General features: G+C 40.6%; 1 protein-coding gene across 4 annotated transcripts in view; it reads left to right on the top strand.

Annotated features, from left to right (window-relative positions):
- The window catches only part of RBM6 (RNA binding motif protein 6), a 122104-nt gene that overhangs the window by 69389 nt on the left and 28219 nt on the right, over positions 1-24496 (top strand). The window contains exon 1 of one of the 4 annotated variants that reach the window (XM_041761447.1): positions 23384-23471. The exons of the other annotated variants lie outside the window; for them this stretch is intronic. The gene's annotated coding sequence lies outside the window, so the exon portion shown is untranslated. Of the gene's footprint in view, positions 1-23383; positions 23472-24496 lie in introns of those variants that run through there. 4 annotated transcript variants of the gene reach the window in all.

The raw sequence follows: 24496 nt of genomic DNA on the forward strand, positions 1-24496 counted from the left end.
TTGTATTACTTGTAAAGTCACTGTTTCTGTATATTGTGTCTGTTCCTTGTCTATGTCACTTTTGGACTCTGTATTCACTTAAAGGATCCCTTTTAAAATTTCTTGCAGGGCTGATTGAGTGATCACAAATTCTTTTAGATGCTGTTTGTCTTGAAAGCTTTTTATCTCTCCTATTTTTTTTTTAAGATTTTATTTATTTATTCATGAGAGACACAGAGAGAAAGCAGAGACACAAGCAGAGGGAGAAGGAGGCTCCTCAGCTCCTCGCTGGGAACCCAGTGTGGAACTCGATCCCGGAACTCCGGGATCATGCCCTGAGCCGAAGGCAGACGCTCAACCATCCAGGCGCCCCTCTCTCCTCCTATTTTGAATGATACCCTAGTTGGATAGAGTATTCTTGGCTGCATATTTTTCTCTTTTAGCACCCAGAATGTATGTTGCCAGACCTTTCTGGCCTGCCAGGTCTCTGTGGATAGGTCTGCTGCCAGTCCAATGTTTCTACTCTTGTAGATTACAGACCTCTTGTCCCAAGCTGCTTTCAGGGTTTTCTCTTTGTCTCTGAGATTTGCAGGTTTCACTATTGTATGTCAGGGTGTTGACCTATTTTTACTGATTTTGAGGAGGGTTTTCTGTGCCTCCTGGACTTAGATGCCTGTTTCCTTCCCAAGAACAGGGAAGTTTTCCACTATAATTTGCTCCAATATGCCTTCTGCCCCTCTCTCTCTTTCATTGTCTTCTGGGGTCCAAATTATTCTAATATTGTTTCACTTTATAGTATAACTTATCTCTCGAATTCTCCCCTAGTGATCCAGTAGTTGTCTGTCTCTCTTTTTCTCAGCTTTAATCTCCGTCCTTTTGTCTTCTATATCACTAATTGTCTCCTCTGTCTCATTTTTTAAGAAAAGATTTTATTTATTTATTCACTCATTCATTCATGAGACAGTGCCTGGCTAGCTCAGTCGGTATAGCATGAGACTCTTATTTATTTACTCATGAGAGACACACTAGAGAGAGGCAAAGACATAGACAGAGGGAGAAGTAGGCTTCCTGCTGGGAGCTTGATGTACCACTTGATCCCAGATTCCGGATCATGCCCTGAGCCGAAGGGCTAAACCACTGAGCCATCCAGGTGTCCCAATAAATAAATATTTTTAAAAAGAGAATATACTCAGACAGGTGGACAGAATAGAGCAATATTCTACTCTATTATTACTCTAATAGAGTAATCCAGGATTACTGGATCCTGTATTTTGGTCCATTTGTTAGAAAACTAGATCCCAAAATTATAAAGAAAAACTTACACATGTACAAAAGTAAATTAATTATAAAGAAAAACTTACACATGTATAAAAGTAAATTAAATATAATGAAAAGATAGAATGTGACTGTAAAAATGAAAATTAGAAGACAAAAAAGGAGAAAAATAATGGAATATAAATAGACAAGTGAACAGAACAGAGCAATACACTGTATCCTGAGTGTATTTTGGTTGGTTTGTTAGAAGAAAGAAAAACATATATACAAAACTAAAATTAGGGGATCCCTGGGTGGCGCAGCGGTTTGGCGCCTGCCTTTGGCCCAGGGCGTGATCCTGGAGACCCGGGATCGAATCCCACGTCGGGCTCCCGGTGCATGGAGCCTGCTTCTCCCTCTGCCTGTGTCTCTGCCTCTCTCTCTCACTGTGTGCCTATCATAAATAAATAAAAAATTAAAAAAAAAAAAACTAAAATTAAATACGTTGAAAGGATAGAATGTAACTGTAAATGTGAAAATTTAACAAAACAAGAAGAAGAAGAAAAAAAGAGAGATTATGATCACACAGGTAAAGAGAACAGAGCCATACACTAGATTCTAGGTGTATGGTCTGTTAAAAGAATCTGCATCCCTACTAGGCTGGTCACTGTGTAGTAGTCCCAGTTTCTATAACCACAGTAAACCAGTTTTTTAGGCATGTGGTACCAGAAGGAGATTATTAGATCTCCGATTTCTAGTGAACAATTTGATAAATGGGGAAACATGCAAATTGGGAAACTTTGGGCCTTAGGTAGATAGATGCAGGAAGTGCAAGTGTGTTCAACTCTTCTGAAAATAAAAACTATATATAATGCATAATCTTCTGTATTTTTCAACATTTTAACCTTAAAAAATGTATTTTAAAATATATTTCTTAAAAAAATAAAATAAAATAAAATATTTCTTAAGCCCTTCTTATGAAAAAAAATCTGCATCCCAAAATCACAATGAAAAAATAAACATGTATATGTTTGTTTATATATATGTTTACTTATAAACATATATATATACACATAAAAATAAAAAAAAATTTAAAGACTATTTATTTATTTATTTATGAAAGACAGAGAGAGAGGCAGAGACACAGGCAGAGGGAGAAGCAGGCTCCATGCAGGGAGCCCGACGCGGGACTTGATCCCGGGACCCGGGGTCACGCCCTGAGCCGAAGGCCACGCTAAACCACTGAGCCACCCAGGGATGCCCTAAAAATAAAATTAAGTACAATGAGAGGACAGAATGTTACTGTAAAAGTGAAAATTAAATAAGAAATTGGTTGAAAAAGAAAAGAGAAGAAAATTAAAATTGAAAGACTGAGGAATTGGGGGAAAAACATGAATTCTGTATACTATTTCCCTTACTGCTGGAATTTTGCAGTTCTCAGTAATCAGTAAGCTTGGTCTTGGCTGGATGTTCTTGCTGATCTTCTAGGGGAAGGGCCTATTGGGTTTTCTCAAGTGTCTTTGCCTCCCAGAGGCATTACAACACCCTTGCCATGGGGCCAGACTAAGTAAGTGGCTCTAGATTGCTCTCTGTGGCTTTTGTTCCCTGAAGGCTTTCCACACCACATTAGAGGATGAAGATTAAAAATGCAAACTGGGGGATCCCTGGGTGGCGCAGCGGTTTGGCGCCTGCCTTTGGCCCAGGGCGCGATCCTGGAGACCCGGGATCGAATCCCACGTCGGGCTCCCAGTGCATGGAGCCTGCTTCTCCCTCTGCCTGTGTCTCTGCCTCTCTCTATCTCTCTGTGACTATCATAAAGAAATAAAAATTAAAAAAAAAAAAAATGCAAACTGGTACAGCCACTCTGGAAAACAGTGTGGAGGTTCCTCAAAGGGTTAAAAATAGAGCTACCTTACGATCTAGCAATTGCACTACTGGGTATTTACCCCAAACATATAGTAGCAGTGAAAAGCCAAGACACCTGCACCCCAGTGTTTATAGCAGCAATATCCACAATAGCCAAACTATGGAAGGAGCCTCGGTGTCCTTTGACAGATGAATGGATAAAAAACATGGTGGTATATATATACAATAGAATATTACTCAGCCATCAGAAAGGGCGAATACCCACCATTTGCTTCAACGTAGTTGGAACTGGAGGGCATTATGCTGAGTGAAGTAAGTCAATCGGAGAAGAGCAATCATCATATGATTTCACTCATACAGGAGATATAAGAAATAGTGAAAGGGATTATAAGGAAAAGTAGGGAAAATAAGTGGGAAAAATTAGAGAGGGTGACAAAACATGAGACTCCTAACTCTGGGAAATGAACAAAGGGTAGTGGAAGGGGAAGTGGGCAGGGGGATGGGGTAACTGGGTGACGGGCACTGAGGAGGGCACTTGATGGGATGAGCACTGGGTTGTTTTATGTTGGCAAATCAAACTTCAATTAAAAAAAAAAAAAGAAAAAAATGGCAGCCTCCAAATCTCAAGCTCTGGAGTAGAGAGCTGGGGTGGGGGTGGGGGGCACTCTTCAGTGCACCCTCAGGAGAAAGCATCAATCATTTCTATCTCCCTAATCTCTGTCCACACTCTATGTACTCACCCAGCCTGTGACTAAACATTTCTATCTCAGGCACGAGACCCTGTTTAGAGTCTTCAAATCCTGCAGACGCCTGTGGCTTGCACCTGCACTGCTCCTCTTTGGGGAAGAAGTGGTTCTCACCAGTCCTGCCAGTTGTTGGGCCCCTCCTCCGAGAGCAGTTGCCCAGGCACACTGGGGTTTGCTGTTAATGGGTTAATGGCAACCCCAAGCTGAGATCCCACTCATGGGCTCGCTGAGTGCAGCCAGCTTCCCCACTCTGATGCCTAGGAGCTCTGCAGCATTTGGGCAGCCCCAGTCTTCCAGTAACCCCAGGGATCCTGAAACCACACTGTCCCGCTTGGGATTCCTGTCCACTTTATCACCTGAGAGCCTTTCTGGCAGGTACATCCCTTATAGGAGCAGACTTCTAGAAGTTCTGATTTTGTGCCCCATTGCTCTGTCATTTTCCAGTAGCCAGCTGATGGAGGCTCCCTCCCACTGTGGTTTATCTGCCCATATACCACCTGGAATTCCCTTTTCTGCATCTCCTACCTTACAGAAAGTGGATGCTTTTCTAAGACTAAGGTCTCCTGCTCCTTTGCCATCTTGTACTTTCTCACAGGTTTTAATATATTTTTTTTAAGATTTTATTTATTTATTTATTTATTTATGAGAGACACAGAGAGGCAGATACACAGGCAGAGAGAGAAGCAGGCTCCATGCAGGGAGCCAGATGTGGGACTCAATCCCAGGACTCTAGGATCATGCCCTGGGCCAAAGGCAGGGGCTCAACCACTGAGCCATCCAGGCATCCCTCACAGTTTTTAATTTTTAAAAAGTTTTGAGACGCCTGGGTGGCTCAGTGGTTGAACGTCTACCTTTGGCTCAGGGCATGATCCTGGAATCCTGGGATAGAGTTCTGCATCAGGCTCCCACAGGTAGCCTGCTTCTCCCTCTGCCTGTGCCTGTGCCTCTCTCTGTGTGTCTCTTATGTATTAAATAAATAAAATATTTAAAAAGAAATTTTTTTTAAAGTTTTCATTTGGGGATGCCTAGCTGAGTCTGTCAATAGAGTATGTGACCCTTGATCTTGGGATTATGAGTTCAAGCCCCATGATGGGTATAGAGATTACATACAAAGAAAAAGAAAGGAAGGAAGGAAGTCTTTTTTTTTTTTTTTTTTAAGATTTTATTTATTCATGAGAGACACAGGCAGAGGGAGAAGCAGGCTCCATGCAGGGAGGCTGACGTGGGACTCAATCCCAGGTCTCCAGGATCAGGCCCTGAGCTGGAGGCGGCACTAAACCACTGAGCAACCTGGGGTAGTAGAGAAGCAGACTTCCCTGAACATGGAGTCTGATGTGAGGCTCTGTCTTACAACCTGAAACCACAACCTGAGACGAAATCAAGAACCGGGTGCTGGGCAGCCCTCTCAGGTCCCCTCCCTCTTTGGGAACTTTGTACTATCATTCTTACTATCACTCAATAAAATTTGCTTTGCTATCCGCCCCCCCCCCAAAAGAGGCGAATGCTTAGCTGACTGAGCCACCCAGGTGCCCCCCACTTGTACATTTCATAGTACAGTTATGAAAATCAGGAAGTTAACATAGATACAATATTATTTACAGGGCTTTATCACATTTTGCCAGTTGTTCTGGTTTAGGATACAGTCCAGAATTACATGTTAGTACTCAGTTGTCCTCTCCTTTTTTTTTTTTTTTCCCTCTGTGACAATTCCTCAGTCTTTGTCTTTCATGACCGTGACACTTCTGAAGAGTACTGGCAGTTGTATTATAGGACATCTTCAGTTTGGATTTGTCTGTTTTCTTGTGATTAAATTCAAGTTACGCATTTTTAGCAAGAATAGCACAGGCGTGAGGTGGGATCCTTCCATTACTGCTGATGTTAACTTAGTTCACTTGGGTGAGGTGGTATTTCTCCACTGTGAAGTTACTATTTTAGGTATAATTAACTTATTAATTAGTGTCTTATGACAGCATACTTTGAGATTATATAAATGTCCTGTTTCTCAGCACACTTTTTTCACTTAATTTTAGCATCCACTAATGATTTTTTTTAAGTTTTTTTTTTTTTTTTAAGATTTTACTTACTTATTCATAGAGACCCAGAGAGAAAGACAGAGAGAGGCAGAGACACAGGCAGAGGGAGAAGCAGGCTCCATTCAGGGAGCCCGATGTGGGACTGGATCCGGGTCTCCAGGATCACACCCTGGGCTGAAGGTGATGCTAAACCACTGAGCCACCCAGGCTGCCCTTTTTTTAAGATTTTTATTTATTTGGGATGCCTGGGTGGCTCAGTGGTTGGGTGTCTGCCTTTGACTCCAGGCATGATCCCAGGGTCCCCGGATAGAGTCCCCCATCAGGCTCCTTGCATGGAGTCGCTTCTCCTTCCTCTGCCTTTGTCTCTGCCTCTCTCTCTGTGTCTCTCATGAATAAATAAATAAAATCTTTAAAAAAAAAAAAAGATTTTTGTTTATTTTAGAGAGAGCGAGCACGAGCAGGAGGAAGAGCAGAGGGAGAGCAAGAAATCCCAAGCAGACTCTGCTAAGCACAGAGCCCAACACTGGGCTCAATCCCACAACCCTGAGATTATAACCTGAGCCAAAATCAAGAGTCAGACACTTAACTGATTGAGCTACCCAGTCACCCCATCCACTGATTACTCTTCTGTGTAACAGTTATTACTGTGGGTTTTGTGTAATGGCAATTTGCTATTTCCATCATTTCCTTACACGTGTGTTAGAATTCTACTATAAGGAAGAGCCATCCCTTCTCTCTTACTATTTCTTGAGCAGAACTAAAAATTATGTCACATATATTAAAAACCATGATTTAATGATGGTAATTCCAATCCAGTATCACTGAGTTCATCCATCTTTACCCCAATCTTAATATATAATTATCTTTCCTAACAGTGAAAACCCTGGATTTCATTATCTACAATGTATTTACTTATTTCCTATGTCCTAGAGTGTAAAAAAAAAAAAAAAAAAAAAATCATTTCAGAATTGTTCATTCATACCCCTGTGAAAAACTAGAGTACAGTTCTTTTTGTCTTCAGCCTGTGAGTATATAATCAAAATTCTGTTTTCCAAAGTTACTTATGTTAGTTCTTCACCACAACACCTGCTCTTTAGTGTGGTTGTTATTCACTCTGTAGGAAAAGTGTTAACATCTCCAGTAAACTCTATACTGCTGTTCTTTGTTTTTTTCAGTGTTTTTTTTTTTTTTTATCTATCAAGTTGAGGTTCCCGTCTATTCCTGCTTTGTTGAGAGTTTTATCATAAATGGATGTTGAATTTTGTCAAATGCATTTTCTGTATCTAATGATATGATGGTGTGATTTTTTCCTTTTTTTAAAAAGATTTTATTTATTTATTCATGAGAGACAGAGAGAGAGAGAGAGATAGGGGCAGAGATACAGGCAGAGGGAGAAGCAGGCTTCTCTCCTCGTAGGGAGCCCGTGGGACTTGATCCCTGGTCTCCAGGATCAGGCCCTGGGCTGAAGGTGGAGCTAAACTGCTGACCCACCCCGGCTGCCCGATTTTTTTTTTTTTTTCCTTCTTTAGCTTTTTGGTGTCATGGATTATATTAATTGTTTTTGAATGTTGAACATGTCCTGCATACCTGGAATAAATCCCAGTGTATTGTGGTATATAATTCTTTTTATACATCGTTAGTTTTGATTTGCTATTATTCTTTTTAAAGATTTTGTTTTTATTTATTCATGAGAGACATAGAGAAAGAGAGAGAGAAGCAGAGACACAGGCAGTGGGAAAAGCCGACTCCATGAAGGAAGCCCTATGCAGGACTCGATCCCAGAACTCCGGGATCACTCCCCCAGCCAAAGGCAGACGCTCAACCGCTGAGCCACCCAATTTGCTATTATTCTGTTGAAGATTTTGCATTACATTCTTGGGAGATAATTGGTTTATAGTTCTTTTCTTCTAGTGTCTTTGTCTGATTGTGGCATTAGGGTGATGCCTGCTACAGGGAATGGATTAGGAAGTATTCTTTCTACTTCTATCTTCTAGAAAAGATTACAGAAAATTAGTGTAATTTCTTAATTGGTAGGCTTCCTCATCGAACTCCTCTGGGCTTGGTGCTTTCAGTTTTGGAAGATTATTAATTGTTGATCCAATTTCTTGGATAATAGCAGTAGTCTAGTTGATATTTAGGCCTATTGAGATTGTCTTCTCCTTTTTGTGTGAGTTTTGGCAGATTGTGTTTTTTAAAGAATTGGTCCTTTTTATCTAGGTTGCCAAACTTTGTGGCTGTATAATTATTCATAACATTCCTTTATTATTATTATTTTAATGTCTTTCTTTTATTTTTTAAAAAATTTTATTTATTTATTCATGAGAGATACCGAGAGAGTGAGAGACACAGGTAGAGGGAGAAGCCGGCTCCCCATAGAAAGCCCATTGTGAGACTCGATCCCCAAACTGGGATCATGCCCAGAGCCAAAGGCAGAGGCTCAACTGCTGAGCTACCCAGGTGTCCCTATTTTAATATCTTTAATGTGAAGTTGGTAGTGATGCCCCTGTTTCATTTTTTATATTAGTAACATGTTTTCTTTCTTTTTTTTCTTAGCCTGGTTGGCTGTTTATAAATGTTATTGATCTTTTCAAGGAACTAGCTTTTGGTTTTATTGATTTTCCCTATTGAAAAATAGAGGCTTGAACGTACAATGCTGAGATCAAGAGTTGTATACTCTTCCAGCTGAGCCAGCCAGGTGCCCCTCTCCTCTATTTTTTTATCATTTCTTTTATTCTACTTACTTTGGATTTATTTATTTGTTTAAGATTTTATTTATTTATTCATGAGACACACAGAGGGGCAGAGACATAGGCAGAGGGAGAGGATGAAACCGGCTCCATATAGGGAGCCCAATGTGGGACTTGATCCTGGTACTCCAGGATCATGCCCTGAGCTAAAGGCAGACGTGCTCAACCACTGAGCCACCCAGGTGTCCCTTTACTTTGGATTTAATTTGCTTTTCTTTTACTAGTTTCCTAAAGTGGAAGCTTAGATTATTGATTTTAGATTGATAAATTTCTTTCTTCTATTATGTGTATGCAGGGCTATAAATTTCCCTCTAAGCGCTGCATTCATTGCATCCCACAGATTTGGTTAAGTCATGTTTACAGCCTCATTTAGTTCCAAGTTAAAAAAAAAAGTTTGAGAGATTTCTTTGTCCCACGAGTTACTTAGAAATGTGTTGTGTAATCTCCCAAGTATTTGGGGATTTATAGCTTTCTTTCTGTTACTGATTTTTAGTTTAGTTCTGTTGTGGTCTGAGAACATACATTGTTATGATTTTCTATTCTTTTAAGTTTGTTAAGGTTTTTTATGGCCCAGAGCATTGTCCATATTAGTGAATATTCCATGTGAGCTTGAGAGGGATGTGCATTCTTGTTAGATATATTCTATAAATATCAACTAGACTACTGCTGTTATTTTGATGTGTGCCTTTTCAGATTTTTCAGTACACTATAATTTAGTGATTATAGATGATATAGATTATCCTATACAAAGTGGGTAATCTCATACTTATTATTTTATAACCTTTTTATTTCAAGTATTGTGGACATATTTCCTTATCATTAAATACATTTTTATCACATCATTTTTGATGGCTGTATAATGTTCCATAGTGTAAACCACCATGAGTTAACTAGTTCTTTATTTGACATTTTGAGGTCTGTATTTTATTAAATAATGCTGTGATGAATGCCCTTTAAAAAAAAAGATTTTATTTATTCATGAGAGACACAAAGAGAGAGAGAGAGAGAGAGGCAGAGACACAGGCAGAGGGAGGGGAGAAGCAGGCTCCATGTGGAGAGCCTGATGTGGGACTTGATTCCGGGACCCCAGGATCACACCCTGGGCTGAAGGCAGGCTCCAAACCACTGAGCCATCCAGGGATCCCCCTGATGAATGCCCTTGTAGCTAAATAGTCACACGTCCTTAATTACTTCTTTAAGTGAATTTCCTCCAAGTAGACTTGCCAGAATAAAAAGTAAGCATATTTTATAACTTGTTAAATGTAGTCAGATTGCCATCTGGAAGTTTCTCAATTTGTTCTTTGTTACCAGTAGTGTTTGAGTGTACCTATTTTCCTTGCATCCCAAACAGGGCCAAGTTTTTTTTTTTTTTTTTTTTAAGATTTTATTTATTCATTCATGAGAGACACAGGGGGTGGGGGCAGAGACACAGGCAGAGGGAGAAGCAGGTTCCATGCAGGGAGCCCAATGTGGGACTTGATCCCAGGACCAGGCCCTGGGCTGAAGGCAGCGCTAAACCGCTGAGCCACCTGGGCTGCCCAGGGCCAAGTATTAATAACAAATAGTTATACTGGGTAGTGTATGTGGATATTTGTTATTCTCTAATTTTTTGTATGTTTGAAATATTTGATATTTTTTAAAGAATGTTGCCAGTGTATCAAAGAAGGGAATTATTTGATTTTCCTATCTTAGGTTATTAATGAGCCAGAACATTTTTATATTTAATTACTAGTTATTTGTATTTCTTTTATAAGTTGTTGGTTCTTGATATATATTCAACTAAAAGTGAAAAGGTAGAACATCTTAGTTACTCTCTCTAGTCTTAAGGTAAATACATATCGGACATGTTGGACTTTTTTGAAATACTGGAAATTAGTATATTATCTGAATATGAAATGGGGTTTCCTAAGAATTTATCTTTCAGAAAAGTCTTTAAAATAAAAAAAAAAAAAAAAGACGGGGCACCTGAGTGGTTCAGTGGTTGAGTGTCTGCCTTTGCCTCAGGTTGTGATCCTGGAGTCCTGGAATCAGGTTCCACATCAGGCTCCCTGCGGGGGGCCTGCTTTTTTCTCTGCCTGTGTCTCTGCCTCTCTGTGTGTGTCTCTTGTGAATAAACAAATAAATAGAATATTTTTTAAAATTAAAAAAAAAAAACAGTCTTTGCTGTTCTGGAGTATTTTCTCTATTCTTTTGAGTCACAAAGTATTTGAGGAAGATATATTATGAACCGACTTTAGCCCATGCCAATTTTGGATGCGTACAGAAGTCAGCTACTTAGAATCTGGGGTGGATGGGTGAGGTTTGTTTTGTTTTGTTTTTTAAGATTTTATTTATTTATTCATGAGAGACAGAGAGAGAGGCAGAGAGACACAGGCAAGAGGGAGAAGTAGGCTCTATGCAAGGAGCCCAACGTGGGACTTGATCCTGGGACTCCAGGATCACGCCCTGGGCCGAAAGAGGGTGCCAAACTGCTGAGCCATCCAGGGATCCCTGTGAGTTGGTTTTTTAAAGGAGTAAAGAAAAAGAAAATGTTAAGGTTTTACTTTTAGGATGCCTGGGCGGCTCAGTCATTTAAATGCCCAACTCTTGGTTTCAGCTTGTGTCATGATCTCGGGGTCGTGAGGTCAAGCCCTGTGTCTGCTCTGTGCTCAGTGTGGAATTTGCTTGGGATTCTCTCTGTTCTCTCTTACTGTCTTTCTCTCTGTAAAATAAACAAATCTTTAAAAAGAATAAAGATCTCAGTTTTTAAGTAATCTCTACACCCAGCGTGGAGGTGGAACACACAACCCAAGATCAAAGTCCTAACGTTTTACTGACTGAGCCAGCCAGGCACCTCTGAAGAAGTAAAGAAATCTAACAAAATTTCAGTGATAATTCTGAAGTTATAATCATACAGCTTGTTAGATAACATTTTTAATAAAACAAGTACTCAAATTCACTTATAGTATCAATGAAATAATTGACTATTGTAATTTTATTTCAAAAGGTACTTGTGGCTTAGGATAAACTTTTCCTATAATAACATTACAATAACTACAATAACACAGATTTGAAGTGATATATCTTAAGCAAGTATGATGGCAATTAAAATATCATGCTCTAAAAAATTGCTAGATGACCTAAAATAGCCCTATCAATGAGGGAACTGCAGCATATAAAGAACTTGAATAAAATAGAATGGAAAGGGTGATGTCTTGAAATCATTACTTCTTTTCCTCATTCATTCATTTTGTATTGCATACATATGGAAAAGAGCATATTGTGAGCATTACTGTTTGGTAAATTATCACAAATTGTATATACTTATTGTCTTAATCAGTTTGGGTGGCTGTAACAAAATACCATAGACTTGGTGGTTTAAATGTAGAAATTTGTTTCTCAAAGTTCTGGAGGCCAGAAAGTCCAAGATCAAGGTACCAGCGAGTTCATTTCCCTGTGAGGGTCTTCTTTCTGGTTTGTAGATGGCTGCCTTCTTGGTATATCCACAAATGGTGGAGAGAAAGATGCTCTCTCTGTTATCTCTTAGAGTAATAATTCCATTCATGAAGGTTCCACCTTCATGACCTAATTACCTCCCAAGGGTGCCACTTCCAGATACCATTAGATTGGGAATTAGGACTTCAAAAAAAAAATGGAGGAAGACAGGCACCTGAGTGGCTCAATTGGTTGAGCATCTGCCTGTAGCTCAGGTCATGATCCCAGGGTGCTGGGATCTAGCCCTACATTGGGCTCCCTGCTAGGCGGGGAGCCTGCTTTTCCTTCTCCCTCTGCATGCTGCTCCCCCTCCTTGGGCTCCCTCTCTGTGTCAAATAAATAAAATCTTTTAAAAAATAAATTGGAAAGGGGTGGGGGCACAGACATTCTGTCTATAGCACCTATGGAACCACCACCCATGTTAATAAATAAAATTTCACTTTATATGCAGAAATCCCTCCTGCCTCTCCTGGTTGTTTTCCTTTCTGCCACTCGCAGAGATAGTCACTGTTTTAAGTTCTGATACTAAAGAGTCCTTTAGGGGCAGCCTGGGTGGCTCAGCGGTTTAGCGCCGCCTTCAGCCCAGGGCCTGATCCTGGAGATGCAGGATCGAGTCCCATGTCGGGCTCCCTGCATGGAGCCTGCTTTTCCCTCTGTATGTGTCTCGGCCAATCTCTCTGTGTCTCTCACGAATAAATATATACATCTTTAAAAAAATAATAAAATAAAGAGTCCTTTGACTTGCTTTTGAGCCTTATGTATATTGAATCACACAGGATGTATTTTTCTACTTGACTTTTTTGCTTAGTATTGTTTTTTAAATTCATCTTATGTATAACTGGAATGTATTCATTTTCATTGTTATACAGTCTTTCAGCATAAAAGTATTATCACAATTTATTCATTAGTTCCTCTGTTAAAGGACATGTAGGTTGGGTGGAGAGCACTATTTCAAAGTTATGTCTCTTGGTGAATAGCTATACTCATTTCTCTTAATATAAATCCATGAGTGGACTTGCTGGATTTTGTGTGTTATCTCCAATCTGTCACCCAGTAGTTTAAACTTTCATTGATTGCTGCCTACCTATAATCATTCAGTAGAAATCCCCCACTATGTTTTTATGTCTGCCATTGTATAGGTATTGGGGGTATAGTTGTAGTTAAGAAAATAGTATATTATCATTTAACTGTATCAGACTAAGTTAATAAATTAAATATAAGTAGATATTTGACTATACACAGCCCTAGAAATTTATTCATTCAAGTTCAGTCAGATTGCTTTTCAGCCATCTTTTTGTTGGGGAAAATAGATGCTCCTTTCCTTTTTTTTTTTTTTTTTTTAAATTTAATTTTATTTATTTATGATAGGCACACAGTGAGAGAGAGAGAGAGGCAGAGACATAGGCAGAGGGAGAAGCAGGCTCCATGCACCGGGAGCCCGACGTGGGATTCGATCCCGAGTCTCCAGGATCGCACCCTGGGCCAAAGGCAGGCGCCAAACCGCTGCGCCACCCAGGGATCCCTAGATGCTTCTTTCTAGTTAGAGTTATCTAATTTTCCTTTTCTTTCTTTAATTACAAAAAAGATTTATTTTATTTACTTATTTATTTGAGAGAGAGCTCACACTTGAGTGGGGAAAGGGACAGAGGTAGAGAATCTTCAGGCAGACTCCCTGCTGAACCTGGAGCCTGCCTTGGCACTTGGGGCTCGATTTCATGACCCATGAGATAATGGCATGACCTGAAACCAAAAGCCTGATGCTCAACCAACTGAGCCACCCACGCACCCCAGAATTCTCTAATTTTCAATTATATATGGTTGTTGGGAACCAGAGCTTTGGACGAGAATGGGAATGCGATAAGAAGAATGAGTGTGGCAGTGGTGGGCGTAATTAGAGGCTGAAGGCAGGATGCTCCCTGAAAGGCTGTGGGGTGTGAGCAGGTTTAAGTGGACCAGTGTATGGCAGTGAGGGAGGAATGAAATAATTGAATGTCTTCCTCCTGGCAATAGCCTTGCGGCTCTGAAACCATGTTTGTTTTGTTTTAATTGAGGTGTAATCCACGTACCATAAAACTCACCCTTTTAAAGTATACTACTTTAAAAAGTCATGATCAGGAGTTTTTAGTATATTCACAAGATTATGCAACCATTACCAATATACAATTCCTGAACAACTTTTGTTATTTCAAAAAGAAACTCTGTACTCATTAGCAGTCACTTCCGTTTCCTCCACTTTCCCCTTCCCATGCTCTAAATGTCCACTAGTCTACTTTCTCTGTAGATGTGCCCATTCAGGATATTTCATGTAGATGGGCTCATAACACTTTTTTGACAGGATTCTTTCACTTAGCATTATTTTAACTTGTTTTCAAAGTTCATCCATGTTGTGTATGAAGTAGTACTTCATCTCTTTTTATGGCTGAGTATTCCATCATATGAATGTAACACATTTTCTTTTATCTGTTTATTAATTGACGGACATTTGGGTTGTTTCCACTGTTGGCTGTTATGAATAATGCTGCTACGAATGCTCATGTACACATTTTTCTGTGGGTATATATTTTCATTCCTCTTGGGTGTATATCTAGGAGTGGAAATGCTGAAGATTTGGTTTGTTTCAGGAGCTTTCTCCAAGTGGATAGCTAATTAGGTTCCATATTAGAGTAGTATAGTGGCCTACATGGACTACTCACAGTTCCAGTGTTCAGGTTTCAGTTCTGTTTTGGACACTCATATTGCCATTTTGAATTCTTCTTTAGGCTGTGGGGTGTTTGTTTGTTTGGAGGGTTTTTAACTGAGTATCTCCAGGTAGTTGCTACCCTGGATGTAAATCTGTCTTTGTTTTTTGGGTTTTGGGCATAATCAGGATTTGCAGTTGACACTTGAATTGCTAGCTAATTTTCTTCTTTCCATTCCTTATACATTCTCCTGCAACTATTAAATAGCACATTTAGTATTTCTGCCCATGCATCTGATAATGCTCATGTTGTCTAGTTCTGAGGTATTTATTTTAAAGGAATAGGTTAAAGGTCTTTTTTTTTTCTTTGACCTGATTCTTGTATAATGTTAATCCACAACAATACAGGATATGTTGGGTTCCCTACAAACTGGAGGAGTTGCCAGCTCAGACATGTTTGTGTTTATTCCTATCAAGTTCCCAAGCTGAGTGGACCTCTTTAAGATCACAGAACTGGATTGGGCACCTTGCCTAGGAAAATGCTCTTTGTGTCTCTTCTGAGTGCTTGAGATGAGTGCTTGCTAGGCATTTGTTTAGATATTTTCAAGATAGTACTAGAGCCGTGAGAAATATGGAATAAAGGAGTAAATCGCTAAACCAGACAAAGTACCTCAGTAATGACTGGCAAAGATCTATGTACAATAACGGAAATGCCACCAGATATAATTAGACATCTCTAGATTGAAAGATTCATGAGGTCAGAGCTGTTTATTTTCTTTTCTTCCCTTTTTTTCCCCTTCAGTCTCCAAATGGTTTAGAGCTATAGATGGCAACACATGATGTGCTGAATAAATACTTGTTAATTGGATTAAGAAATGTTAAATAGGGGATCCCTGGGTGGCGCAGCGGTTTGGCGCCTGCCTTTGGCCCAGGGCGCGATCCTGGAGACCCGGGATCGAATCCCACATCGGGCTCCCAGTGCATGGAGCCTGCTTCTCCCTCCTCCTGTGTCTCTGCCTCTCTCTCTCTCTCTCTCTCTCTCTATCATAAATAAATAAATAAATCTAGAAAAAAAAATCTTAAAAATTTTTTTTGAATATAGGATTAATAGATGCAGAAGCTAGAGAAGTTTCAGTATGATAAAGACCATGTTTTATTTATCTGGGCAGCTTTGGATGTAATTTTTCTACATGAGATGTTCTACATCTTATTACATATAAACATACAGAAATTACAGAGGACAGAAGTAGAATGCAGCATTTCTGCTAGGCCTTTCTTAGCAAGAAGAATAGTATATGTTGATCTTACTTATTTCTGGGCTTTTTCACTTTTCTTAACTGTGGTTTTTAATTTTCTCCTCTCTGGGTCACATCCAGCTTTGTCCATTGTATGCATTCCTCACAGTGCACTTTATACCTGGTAAATCGCTTATACGCTTGACCCCTCTAAGCATAAACTTTCTCACTCTCCTTTTGTCTTTCTTTACTTCCAGCAGTGTTAAATAACTCTTCCCATTTCATACTTTCCCTATAAGAATTTCAGATCTAGATACATGTTTCATATTTGTTTAAAAATATGCTTGCTTATTGTCCTCATGCTTTAAAAGAAGCTCCACAAGAGCATCATCAGGATTTGTTCACCCCCCATGCCCCATCACCTCTGAGAAAATATTTTTGTTTTTGTTAAGAATACATATTCTAGGGGCACCTGGGTGGTTCAGTCAATTGAGCATCCAACTCTTGATTTCAGCTCAGGTCATAATCTCAGAGTCTTGAGATTGCGTGCTGTGTCAGGTTCCACTCTCAGTGGGGGTCTACTTGAGGTTCTCTCTCTGCCTCTCCCCCCATGTGCATGCTTGCACTCTCTCTCTCTCTCTCTCAAATAAATCTTAAAAAAAATTAAAATGTCGGGTGCCTAGGTGGCTCAATGGTTGAGCATTTGCCTTCTGCTCAGGTCATGATCCCAAGGTCCTGGAATCAAGTCCCACATTGGGCCCCCCAGAAGGAGCCCGCTTCTCCCTCTGCCTGTGTCTCTGCCTGTCTCTGTGTCTCTCATGAATAAATGAATAAAATCTTTAAAAAATAAAATAAAAAATGAATTCATATCCTATTCTGGCTAATGGTTTTGGGGGATGAGGATGTGGTAGAGAAGAGGTAAAGGTGTTTTTTAATATATAAAACTCTAGAAATCTTCCTACAAGAAGAAATAATTTCAGTAAGTCTTTTGGAGAGGAGCCAGTTATGTGATGTAATGTTAATCATCTTCTTGAACCTCTGATCAGTTTGCATTGCTTAACACATAGCCTTTCAACAGTCCAGAACACGAAGTTGAAACTACCTTAGAAAATCTAGGGGCAGCCTGGGTGGCTCAGCAGTTTAGCGCCTGCTTTTGGCCCGGGGCCTGATCTTGGAGACCTGGGATCGAGTCCCACATCGGGCTCCCTGCATGGAGCCTGCTTCTCCTTCTGCCTGTGTCTCTGCCTCTCTCTCTCTCTCTCTCTCATGAGTAAATAAATTAAAAAATAATAATAAAAATTAAAAAAGAAAATCTAGAAGTGCAGGCTATTGTGTATAAGGGAAACCCAAAGAGGCACCTGGGTAGCTCAGTTGGTTGAGTGTCTTGTCTTTGGCTCAGGTCATGGTCCCAGGGTCCTGGGATTGAGCCCTGCGTTGGGCTCCCTGCTCCGAGGGGAGTCTGCTTCTCCCTCTCCCTATGCCCCTCACCTTACTCATGCCACCACCACCCCCTGCCACTCAATAAATTAATAAATAAATAAAATCTTTTAAAAAGAGAGAAACCTCAAGATGCTTCCTAACACTGCTTTGAGACTGGCCCTTTTTAGAGATATTTCTTAACCCAATTTTTCTTATAAAGAAGAGAAATTTTCAATTATGTGATCACTTGGTTATTTTGGTAGTAGCCTTTAAATAGATATAAAGAATGCCTTTTAATACACTGGATGATGTGCCTTAGGTCTGAGGGTGTTTAAAGGTATCCAAGGGTTAAGTCTGGGTTAGATTTTCAGGGCATACACGTCTGATCAGGGAGAGTTTCTTGATGTCTGTGGGCTGTGCCTTTGTAGCACTTAGCAGCAACTCTAGCTGGGACATTGTTAGAGATCTCTTGGCTTTCTCTTCTCAAATTCCTGGATTACCTGAGATTTCTGTTGTGTGCAGAGATCATTCCCTCATTCTCTATCCATACCTTCTGCAATGGCAGTCATGATACAGCTCAACAAATGTTGCTTCCTCAATATGGACTAATTTGACTTGAACATGTCTTTTTTTTTTTTTTTTTGAACATGTCTTAAATGTGAAAAGCCACCTCTTGTTTTTATTAGGACTGAAGTTTGAGGGACACCTGGTGGCTCAGTGTTTGAGGGTCTGCCTCCAACTCAGGGCATGGTCTTGGAGTCCCTGGATTGAGTCTCACATCGGGCTCCCCTCGGGGAGCCTACTTCTCCCTCTGCCTATGTCTCTGCCTCTCTCTGTGTCTCTCATGAATAAATAAAATCTTTTTAAAAAAGGACTGAAGTTTGATAGTTCTGTTGTTTCAGTGTGAGAATGAGGAGACCCAAAAGGATTAGGACCTTACCTTTTGTCCCAATGGACCTTTTCTGACTCAAAGCTTCTATTAGTCCTGTAGGTACTGTCAGAATGTCATTGGGTCTGTAGCTTTTTTAAAAATTGTTTATAACCCAACATCATGATCCCCAGGACAAGATTCCCATGCTCTTCCAACTGAGCCAGCCAGGTGCCCTGAGTCTGTAGCTTTTTGCCTAAGAAAAAAAGAATGGGGAGCACCTGGGTGGGTCAGATGGTTAAGCATCTGCCTTCTGCTCAGGTCATAATCTCAGGGTTCTGGGTCCCCACATGGGGCTCCCAGCTTAGTGAGGAGTCTGCTTCTCCCTCTCCTCCTGCTTGTGCTGTCTCTCTCAAATGTATAAATAAATCTTTAAAATAAAAGAAAGGAAAAAAAAAAGAATGGTGGGTAGTTACCTCCCTGAAATGGCAGTTGAACAGTGTGTGTTCAGAAGGCTGGTGGCACTGTGTTATATTTGTCATTCCAGGGCATTGTTTCTGCAGAAAGTATGTCCACAGGTTGTTTTGTTTTGTTTTGTTTTGTTTTGTTTTGTTGAAATGTCTGAGCAAGGACATTGAGTCCAGAGAGGCTAATAGAGACAACTTTCAGGAGAGCTAGGGTTCTTGGGTAGGAGATAGCTAATAAAGAGTCAGTAGAGGGATCCCTGGGTAGCGCAGCAGTTTGGTGCCTGCCTTTGGCTCGGGGCACGATCCTGGAGACCCGGGATCGAATCCCACGTCGGGCTCCCAGTGCATGGAGCCTGCTTCTCCCTCTGCCTGTGTGTGTCTCTGCCTCTCTCTCTCTGTGTGTGACTATCATAAATAAATAAAAAATTTTTTTAAAAAAGCCGGGGGATCCCTGGGTGGCGCAGCAGTTAAGCGCCTGTCTTTGGCCCAGGGCGCGATCCTGGAGACCCGGGATCGAATCCCACGTCGGGCTCCCGGTGCATGGAGCCTGCTTCTCCCTCTGCCTGTGTCTCTGCCTCTCTCTCTCTCTGTGTGTGACTATCATAAATAAATAAAATTTAAAAAAAAATAAAATAAAATAAAATAATAAAAAATAAAAAAAAAGCCGGTAGAAATAATCTCTGCGATGGTGAGACTGCAAGAATAGCTGCTGGTTCTTTGGGATACCTGGGGAACACTGCCGCCTTTGTGGTGGGCTCAGCAGTGTGATCTGTGCAGTGGCTTAGGACTTGTAGGCCTCATAATTTCTGATGGCTGTTCTTCCCACATCCCAGCATTAGCTCTGTAAGAAAAACAAATGAGAGAGAAATGGTTTGATTACGTTACTCAAAAAACAAAGTAAAGTAAGAAAGCTTTACATTTGGGCAGCCCAGGTGGCTCAGCGGTTTAGCGCCACCTTTAGCCCAGGCTGTGATCCTGGAGACCCGGGATCGAGTCCCACGTCAGGCTCCTTGCATGGAGCCTGCTTCTTCCTCTGTGTCTGTTCCTTCCTCTCTCTCTCTCTCTCTCTCTCTCTCTGTCTTTCATGAATAAGTAAAATCTTTAAAAATTTTTTTTAAAAACAAAGCATTATATTTGCCACATTGATTTTAGAAACTCCCCTTTTCCTGTACAGTGACTTAATTTAGAGACCTAGACAATTAGAGATCTCACATGCATATGTGATGAATTTAGGGTTCACTTTTTCCAGAGAAATGAGTCGGGGGAGCTAGAACAATAGTCACTCAAGGGGCATCTTGGGATGCTCAGTCAGTTGAGCATCCACTTCTTGGTTTTGACTCAGGTCGTGGTTTCCGGGTCGTGGGATCAAGGCTCTGCGCTCAGTGGAGAGTCTGCTTGTTTCTGTCCCTGAGGTACCCCCCCCCCATTTTCTCTCTCTTTTCTCAAGTAAGTAAATACATTCTTTTTTTAAAAAGCCATTTCAGAATTTGAAAGAGTGTTAAATAGTGTTCTAGTATTCAGTGGGGTGGGAAGAAAATGGCACTAAAGGCTGCAGTAGGTGGAGAGCCCTTCTTTTATCTGGCACTAAAACCTCTGCCCTGCATACTTCACAATTATTTTAGGGCTTACTGAGAAAATTGTTAGTGAGGAACAAGCTGTATCTTGTTTCTATATCTGATATACTTTATGAGTACTTTGATTTCATTACTATGTGATTGAAATCAGCTGAGAAAAAATGAAATGGAGGTTATAGAAACCTGAATTCTAAAGGGAATTCTGAGGATTACCAGTAAAATGTGTTCAAATATTATCTACTTCCACTAAGAACTGTTTGGAAATAATGATTAACCAGAGAAATCTTGACTGAGGTCCTTATCAACATTGGATGAAATACTGCTTTAAAACGTACAAAATTGGGGTGCCCGGGTGGCGCAGTCAGTTAAGTGACTGACTCTTGATTTCAGCTCAGGTTTGATGTCATGAAATCGACCCCCATATTGGGCTCTACACTTAGCACTGAATCTGCTTCAGGTTCTCTATCTCTCTCTCTCTCTCTCTCTGCCCCTCCTGCTCATGCTGACTCTCTCTCAAACAAGTAAATCTTAAAAAAAAAAAAAAAAAAAGTATTACAAAATTAAAGCAAACTGAAAGCTTTCAAAAATATTTGCATTTTAGTGGTTCACATTTATTCATTTTAAGTATTAATAGCTGGATTTTGTAATTCTTTTTTAACTCTTATTTTTTAAAGATTATTTATGAATGAATGAATGAAAGAGAAAGAAAGAAGAAAGAGAGAGAGAGAGAGAAAGAAAGAAAGAAAGAAAGAAAGAAAGAAAGGCACAGAAAGAAAAAAAAGACACAGAGAGGCAGAGACATAGGGGAAGGGAGAAGCAGGCTCCATCAGGACTTGATCTCAGGACCCTGGGATCAAACCCCAGCCAAAGACAGACACTCAACCACTGAGCCACCCAGGTGCCCTTAATTCTTTAAATTCAGTTTAGTTAATATATACTGTATCATTTGTTTCAGAGGAATCCTGTTACAGTAAGATGTTTGTAGTGAAGGAATTTACTGAGTGCTCCATTTACCTCTGATAGAACCTCACCTTCTCACAGGGAAAGAAAAGACTTTTGGCAGTTTTAATTATTTACTTCTTTCCTTACTCATTTGTTTGTTTATATTTTGCCTCTTTGGTTTTGACTCCAATGACTCAGAATGGGAGAGTCATTATGGATCCCCTGGTAGACAAGTCTTCTTGGGGCTAAATTGATGAAATTAACCTCCAAGACTATAGGTTTTTTTATTTTTTGGGGTTTTTTCCCTCATAATAAGAGGCATTTTGTGGAAGAACTGAGATGTTATTTTAAAATACACCAAAGACTGGCAGGAAGTGGTGGTGGAGGGGGTGGAATATATTCTCAGCACCAGCTACCTTTGAAATAATCAAATTGCTTATGTTAGAGCCTGGTCTAGAGTGTATTGTGTTCCTGGAGCAGAGTTCATCTTGAGACCCTGACTCTGGCCAGCTCCAAGTCTCGTGGCTTGGGCTGAGTAAAACACAAACCAGCCATATTGCTTCAGAGAGCACAAATAAGGTTTTAGCAAGAAGCTGGTTATGTCCTCTTAGGAAACGACAGATAAACTGGTCAGGTAGTGAAAAATATTATTTTTTAAATATTTTACTTATTTATTAGAGAGAATGAGCACAAGCAGTGGGAGGAGCAGAGGGAGAGGGAAAAGCAGGCTCCTCACTGAGCTGGGAGCCCAACATGGGGCTCAATCCCAGGAGCCTGGGATCATGATCTGAGTCAAAGGCAGATGTTGAACTAACTGAGACACCCAGGCTCCCTGTGAAAAATATTAAGGAACATTTTAGAAAAAAATGTTTGTGCTTTTATCTAGACCAGAAAAGATATCAAGATGAAGTATCAGCTGAGAATGCAGTGTCCCCTTGCCCCTCAACTTTATTTTATTTTATTTTTTTTAATTTTTATTTATTTATGATAGTCACAGAGAGAGAGAGAGAGGCAGAGACATAGGCAGAGGAAGAAGCAGGCTCCATGCACCGGGAGCCTGATGTGGGATTCGATCCCGGGTCTCCAGGATCGCGCCCTGGGCCAAAGGCAAGCGCCAAACCACTGCGCCACCCAGGGATCCCGCCCCTCAACTTTAAATTGGACCCTGAAGTGGGATTCTATTTCCAAGTGGAGATCCCATCAGGACCTCTAAAAAACAAAGAGAAGAAAAGCCAATCTAACAGAGGGTATAGAGATCACTGGACAGAGTTACTACAGAGTTGTCACAGAAGATTCCGTGTGCTTCCTTAGGATTTCTTCCTCTACTCTTCTCCTTCCTTTCTCTACTCTTTTCCTCTCATTTTAGTTTGGGCCTTTGGAAATACTGATTTTTATAAAATGTTTGAACTATAGCATATCCTTGCACCAGAAAGAATGAGCCTGGCTGCTTTTGCAAAAGATTTCTGTAAACACTACCCTTTTATACTAAGAGGAATGATATACATCCATTTTAAACCTCTTACTTGATTCCTCTCGCTTTATTCTTTCTGCAGATACATTTGATTGTTGGGTTGTTGAAACTGCTGGTAGCGGCTACTTACCAGCTCTCTTTGTGTGAGGCACTGTGCCTTAAAGTAATTGTGCTTTGAGAACACAAAGACCACTTGGCGGGGGGGGGGGGGGGGGGGGGGGGGGGGGGGGGGGATTGGCAGCTCTATCGGTAAGCAGGGCTTCTATGTCAGTCTCTCTAAAAAATCCCACAGGACCATTGCCTGCAAATTTCTTTAGATTTCACATTATGCATCTTTTATCAGAAGCCACTTCTTTGGTGTGGCAGCTATTAGAGTTGGCTGGCTCCCTGGATGTGTAAAACAAAAGCAGTATGGTGAAAAGAAAGCGTGACTCTTGGTCCTGTATGTAATGCTAAGTAGCTCTGTAATCTTGGGCAGGCTGTACCATGTATCCCACCACACTTTCCCATGTGGAAATGAGGTTTTAATATGCCCTACTTATGAGGATTGAGCAACGTGACATTTGTGAAGAATGTCTTTGTAAACTATAATTGCCTTATGAATAAAGATTACTATCTCTGATAAACAGTACCACTTCTCAGCCACCAGTAACCTGATTCTCCCATCCTGTGTTTGGAAGAAGCACAAATCTACGAGGAGGGATTGCTGATGTTTCACTGTGAGTTGTATTCACAAGGCTCACATACTTTCTCCCTGCTTTTTGATCCTTTCTCTCTCCATGCTTCAGTGGTATGACCTGTTCTGTCACACAGCAACCGTGCTCTCAGTACAAAATGTGACTATGACCATGCCTGTTTTGGGAGATTGTCAATGAACATGCCTAGCTGCTGGCCATAATTGTTCTTCCCTTCCCATCTGGTCTTGTACCTCCCCAGAACCTTAAGAAAGGATTCTTGAAGTTTGGTTTTGAGCCAGCTGGACCAAGTGGTAGAGTTGTAATTCTCTGACCCAAGTCCTTTTCACAGGTTGACAGTCACAAAATGAAGTTATGAAATCTCCAGGAGCAGCAGCTGAAAAGGGAAATGAAAATGTGGATGTTGAGTTCAGCAGCCCTCAGACCCAGAGTGTGCTCCTCTCTAGTGTCCCTGAGGTGGAGAATTAGGTCTTGACTTGCTTTACTGTTCAAGAATGCAGTGATCTCTAGCTTTTTGCAGCTTTACATTAAGACTCCTTGGGATATACTCAGGAGCACCTATGTGTGACTTTGTCAGTGAGGGCTTTAGGCTTGGGAGATAAATTTTAGCAGGTTTTGATCTAACTTAAGCCCAGTCTAACACTCCTGAGAAAGGAGGTGTCTTTGGTTTTACCTTCAAATGCATGTTGCCTCTTTAGGAGGCAGACCTGGTTAATCAGACTTGTGATCTTCATGGTACCTTTGCTTTAGTAGCTTAATAACCCAATAATTCAAATGATGAGTAAAAATCCCAATGAGCAGAAGTGGTAGATAATAGACATTTAAAAGTGGACAACCACGAATGATGAAATCATTTATTAATGACCTATACTTATTAATTTCTTACTTATTAATATCTACTTATCCAACTCCCTGCAATTTGCTTCTCCTGGGAGACACTGGCAGATCTTTACCCTATGAAATCTGAAGAAAGGGCCTGGCCAGCATAGGGAAGGACATAGTGTATGTCACCCCTGTGCTTGGGATATCTGGGCAGCCTATATGTGATA

The sequence above is a fragment of the Vulpes lagopus genome, chromosome 7 (genome assembly GCF_018345385.1).
Source record: "Vulpes lagopus strain Blue_001 chromosome 7, ASM1834538v1, whole genome shotgun sequence".
Taxonomy (NCBI): Eukaryota; Metazoa; Chordata; class Mammalia; order Carnivora; family Canidae; genus Vulpes; species Vulpes lagopus.